Below are 6,120 nucleotides of genomic sequence, written 5' to 3' on the forward strand. Positions count from 1 at the left end.
TGAAGCAGCCACTTAAAGAACTGAGCTACGGGGCAGGGCCCCCTCATTTTCTCTTTGAATGGAAGGAACACATTGAGTAATTATGATCATGGAGAGGATGAAGAAACTGTCTGACACTAACCTGGAATACAGCATTTGTTTAAAACGGCACAAACACATGGATCTTACTTTTGAGAAAACTACCATATATTGCTAAGAGGCCCGCAGAAGCAGGGAAGAACTCACTTATGGAAGTCCCAGAGCCTGGTGCCTCAGCTGGATTCTGGCTTTCCTAGAGATGCCCACTTTCCTTGAGCACACTTTTGCATCTAATATCTCCTCACGTATAAGGAGAGGGTGGTTGAAGGTGCCTGGTGATGCTAGACCTCTCTTCTTCCACGCACCTCTCCTCTTCATACATTGTCCTGTTGGGCAGCAGCCTTCAGATTAGTGGCCATCTGGGAATCTGCCTCATCCTGCACTCCCAGCCCAGCTCTCTCCTCTTCCAGCTGGGCTAAACGTATACCAGTTTGGTCTTCTGGAAGCCCAGATGGGTCCAGAACAAGGTAGAGAATTCCAACATCCTCTTTTGCACCCAGAACCCACCATCTCCACGGACTTTTGTCAAGGCAGACACATCTAAGGGCACCCACTTCCTGACACCAAGGCAGGCTAGGTACGCTTATTCCATTCCCACCTACCCATGAATCATACTGGCCTCTGACCCCAGCCAGCTACCTCCCAAGGTCCTCCACCACCCTAAAAGAAATCTGAAGTAGAGGAGTGCAGAGTAAATCCCACCAAGCTAGAAAAATACAGGTCTCAGAATGTACTCCTTCCCTCTCACCTCCTGACAATGATGGGTAGAGGTCTCTATTTTCTTCCAGGAGAATGCAATTCTTTTTTTTTTTTTTTTTTTGGCAGAACCGGGGATTGAACTCAGGCCCTTGGGCTTGCCAGGGAAACGCTTATTCTACTGAGCCATCTCCCAGGCCCCGAGAATGCAATTCTTTACTGAGGGACTTTTCCATCCTCTCTGTCTCTACACAGCTTTTCAGCCTAACACTCAACCCATCATAGAACATTCCTGACTTGACCAGCACATAAACCAATATGGCGATATTCTTTAATTAGTATTTATTGAGTGTCCCTCTCAGGTGTCTGGCAAGTACAGTGTGCTGTGAGACTAGAATACCTACTCTCCTTCCTCTCCAAGAATGTGCATTCCGGGACAACTCAGGAAGGACAACATGCCAAGGAAAGGGATCACATGTTCTAGCAATAGACAGAGTCAGGAGTTTGCAGGAGGATAGTGGCAGCATGCAGGGGCCAGGAGACAGGCGCTTGAGGCCCAGGGTCCCAGACCAGCTGCACAGCCTCCGGCAGGGAGCCAATACCTGAGCCTGTATCTACACAAATGTGACAATAGCACCCAGCCTGCCTCTCAGGCCAGGGGTGTGGTAAACCCAGTAAGATCGTGTAAGTGATGCTCTTTGAAAGGTTTAACAAGAAGGACAGATGTTTTCTCCCAAATAAAATCTTTAGTGCCTTTCTTCATGGGCATAAAAATGGAATTGTATTTGAAAGAATGTGACCCTGAGAAGTCACAGCACATCCTCGTGGTAGCAGGAGTTCAGATTCCAAGGCTCTGATGCAACCAGAGGACAAGTGCCTTTGTCCTTTGAAAACATCACACGGGCTCATCTTGTACTACCTGTGCATGTGTACATGTGTACCACATGCACATACATGAGGAAAGAAGGGAGCTCTCTTGGGGTCCCTTGTGATAACTCAGTGGTGGATATCTTCGAGTAAGTACAATAAACCTTGTGTGAAAGTAATAAGACAGGGGCCAGGAAGATGGCTCTGTAGAATAAGTGCTTGCCTGGCAAGCACAAGGGCCTGAATTCAATTCCCGGTTCCAAAAAAAAAAAAAAAAGAAAGAAAGAAAGAAAGAAAGAAAGAAAGAAAGAAAGAAAGAAAGTAATAAGACAGTGGTTATTACAAATACATAGCACACAAATTTGAGAGCTTTAACTTCGTCTTGTGGGTGGACGTGTAAATCAGTGTAATGTTTCTGAACCACAGTAGACAACTGGAATCAAGAGACTTGAAAATATTTCAGTCCAGGTTTAGTGGTGCACAGCTATAGTCCCAGCCCTCTGGAGCATGAGGTGGAAGATTGCTGTGAATTGGAGACCAGCCTGGATTACATAGTTCATTCAAGTTCTGAGCCACATAGTGACACTCTGTCTCCAAAAAAAAAAAAAAGCCTTAAAAATGTTTCGATGATGAAGCCCTATATTTGATACTCCTATAATCTCACCTATTCATAAGGCTGAGGCAAAATGATCTCAGACCTGAGACCAGGATGAGTCACTTAGTGCTGCCTGACTTACTGAGACTGTCTAAATAAAAAGGACTGGCTGGGAATGTAACTCAGTAGTACATTGCTTGCTTAGCTTGTATAAGACCAAGAGTTCAATTCTAGTACCTTCCCAAAAGAAGTTTCTAGGAATAAACAAAACACGGGATGGATGGATAGATAAATAGATAGATAGATAGATAGATAGATAGATAGATAGATAGATAGATAGATAGATATACCTTGGGTCAGGCATGGGGGCACAAGCCTATAATCCCAACACTTGGGAAGCGGAGGCAGGAGGCTCGCTGTGAGTACAAGGCCAGCCTGGGCTACAAAATGAGTTCAAGGCCAACCTGAACTGCACAGTGGGACCCTGTCTCAAAAAGAAATTTTTTAAAAAAGGGCTGACGATATAGCTCAGTGGCATAAGTGCCTGCCTGGCAAGCGCAAGGTCCTGAGTTTGACTTCTAGTACCAAAAAAGAAAAAGAAAGGAAGAAGAAGATAAATATACATAAGTGAAATAAGCCAGTCACGAAGAACAAATATATGATTCCACTTATATGTGGTGGTCAAATTCATCAACAGAACATAGAGCAGAGTTTATCAGGGCTGGGAGAGGGACGGTGAGGGAAAGGAGCTGTGCAGTGAGTGCCAAGTTTCAGCTGGACAATGAAGAAGCTGCAGAGATGGACAACAGTGGTGGCTGCACAGCACTGTGGAAGCACGTAGCATCACTAAGCTATGTGCTTTAACATGGGGAATGTGCTAATTTATGTTATTTGTATTTTACCAGATTTTTTTTTTCTTTTCTTTTTTCTTTCTTTCTTTTTTTTTTTTTTTGGGGGAACTGGGGATTGAACTCAGGCCCTTTCGCTTGTCAGACAAGCGCTTATTCTACTGAACCATCTCCCCAGCCCCCGAGATTTTTTTTTTTCAATGTTCCTAATCTCTGACCCAATAATCTAGTTAGGAATCAACTTTGTCCTCAGTAGAGAAAACAAATTGACTTAAGTCTTATTCTGGAAAAACTAGGGACAACCTACTAAAAAAGTAATTGTGGAATGAGTCAGTACGCCATAGAATCATCTGTGCAAGAATCACCATGTTGCCATTAAATCCTTGCGCTGGAAGAGCATAGGATACCACGGCCAGACATCACTGGTAGCCTGGTCCGCGGTGCACAGCCAGCATCCGGGCACTCTGAGAGGTTGAGGAGGGATGAGCGCAAGTGAGAGCCCAGCCTGCACAATTTATCTACTTAAAAGAACTCTACTTCAAAATAAAAAGAAGAGCTGAGTATGCAGCCCAGTGTGAAGGCCCTAAGATCAACCTCTAATACTGATTTTAAAAAAAGTGATACACAGGATCCAAAACATTTAACCAGAGTGATCTCAATTTTAGCCATATGCGCATTAGTATCTCTGCAAGGAGAACAGACCATAAGGAAATGAACCGGCAATTATTTCTGGGTGGTAGAGATTATAGGCGCATATTTACGTTCTTCATATGTATCCAAATGTTTTAAGACGAGCATGTATTAATTACTTTTATGTTGGAAAAAGTGATCCATCAATTTTAAAGGGCTGTAGTGTTTGTGGAAGCCTCCTGCTCCCAGCTGGATCTGAGTTTGTTCAGGAAGTGGTTAGCACCCCACAGTGGGCCAGAGCACATGCTTCCCATCAGCCCTCCCCAGGGTGAGCTGGGTCTGGGGTGGACACTGGGTGTCTGTGAAGTGCCTGCGGCACAATGCAGGTCCTCAAGAGGAAACGATGTGATTAGATGACTGACCTAAAATAGGCTACTTTGGTTTTTGTTGAGACTTTGGGTATATACAAAGCCTGCTTAAAAATTATATGTCAGGGGTACTAAAGAAACCAAGGATCAATGTGTATTTCACATTTGAAGAGGATGTGGTTGACAAGGATGACTCACATGGAGTTCGCCAAAATGTCCAAAGCACAATTATCATTGCATGTTAAATAAAGGCATTGGAAGTTGACCAATTAAAAAACTATAACATATAATCAAATAAAAGTGCCTATTTTCAACAGCAAAAGATGGAAGAAATACTAAAAAGAAGTCCAGAATACATGATCTATATGAAAAAGAAAATCCTTTCAAATTATAAAGAAGAGTTGGGGCTGGGGAGGTAGTTTAGTAGAATAAGCGCTTGCCTGGCAAGTGCAAGGGCCTGAGTTCAATCCCCGGTTCCTCCCCCTCAAAAATAAGAATAAATAAAAAATAAAGAAGAGTTAACTACTCTGTTCTTGGACAGGAAGACTCAATACTGTAAAGATGTTAATCTTCCTCAAATTAACATATTTAATTGATTGCAATAGAAATGCCCACAGGATTTAAGTAGGGGTTAGATCAAGCTCCTGGATTAAGTCTCAAGTTTACATGGAAGGTAAATACTAGGTAAAACTGGAAAAACAAGAGTCATGGGCCAGTCTGAGGCCAAGTAAACACTAAAATACACTCTAAAGCTTTAGTAATTGAATAGTTTTTAACTGACACATGCAGAAAGTTACAAGCAAAAGAATAGAAAAGCCAGAAAGAGGTTTAAGCACATATGACTTTTTTCAAGTATCAATTTACAGCTTTAATCTCTCTCTCTCTCTCTCTCTCTCTCTCTCTCTCTCTCTCTCTCTCTCTCTCTCCAAGACTCACTTAAATAAAGAAGTAGTGACTTGCACGACCGTCTTGATTCACAGCAGCTATGTTTCTGTGCAGCTGCGCTGGGCCCAGCCTTCCTGCCAGAAGGCTTTGTGGATGGTCAAATGAGTCATGTCTTACTTTTGTTAAGAGAGAAATAATGGGATTAAAATTACTGCCAAAAAAGAAATGTAAACAAAAGCTGCATATTATCTTGAGTGTTTTCATCCAGTCTATGTGATTGAAGACTTCCAAGTTAAGATGCTTAATATTTGGCCTAAAATTTGCTCTATAGCCTCATTTGAAAAACATGAGTATGGTGATCTCTTACATTATACTGGCTGGATTGGTTGTGCATTGCTAGAAGCTCAGTGAAAAAGATTATCTGACTGCTCCTTTCTTAGGTTGATGGATTTTTAAGTAAGGTTTCAAGCATCTCTGAGCTTCGATGGTGAGCGTAGTTCTCATTAGAGTCAAAAAACATTTTGGTATCTGGGTGCTCATTGATCCATCTCATGAGAACTTGTAAAGATGTGGTTCTTTGTTTGTGCATAAATATTTTGAAACAGATCATGCCTTTCTACATTTATTTTCTCAGTAAGCCCATGCTATTTGGGAATCAGTGGGAAAATAGAAACAGAAACTTCTGGGAGAAGAGGTCATACACACTAGGGTAACAAGAGTGACCAGATTTGAGCTAATCTTGACTTGGATCTTGGGTATTGCTATATTGGGAACGTTTCTTCACATTCTAGAGAGGAAAACGAGGAAACGATGAGAAACTCGGTCCCACCAGGCCTGAGACCCCAGGATCTGGATGGCCGTACCAGGAAGGAAGGAAGGATCTAGAAGGTACTTGAGAAAAATAGGTAGCAGAAGTTGTTGATGGGCGGTTGGTAATGCGGAGCTGACGGGTTCGATTCAACTGGGTTCCCGGCCGGGCTATGGAGCAGGTGAATGAACTAAAGGAGAAGGGCAATAAGGCCCTGAGTGCCGGGAATATTGATGATGCCTTACAGTGCTACTCTGAAGCAATTAAGTTGGACCCCCACAACCATGTGCTCTATAGTAATCGTTCTGCAGCCTATGCCAAGAAAGGAGACTACCAGAAGGCTTA

The 6,120-nt window shown here is 42.8% G+C and overlaps 1 pseudogene; it reads left to right on the forward strand.

The window, feature by feature from the left end:
- The first annotated feature begins 5,947 nt into the window (after nt 1–5,947).
- Nucleotides 5,948–6,120, forward strand: part of LOC101564881 — a 15,930-nt pseudogene continuing 15,757 nt past the window's right edge.

This window comes from Octodon degus, unplaced genomic scaffold (assembly GCF_000260255.1).
Source record: "Octodon degus isolate 3935 unplaced genomic scaffold, OctDeg1.0 scaffold00003, whole genome shotgun sequence".
NCBI lineage: Eukaryota > Metazoa > Chordata > Mammalia > Rodentia > Octodontidae > Octodon > Octodon degus.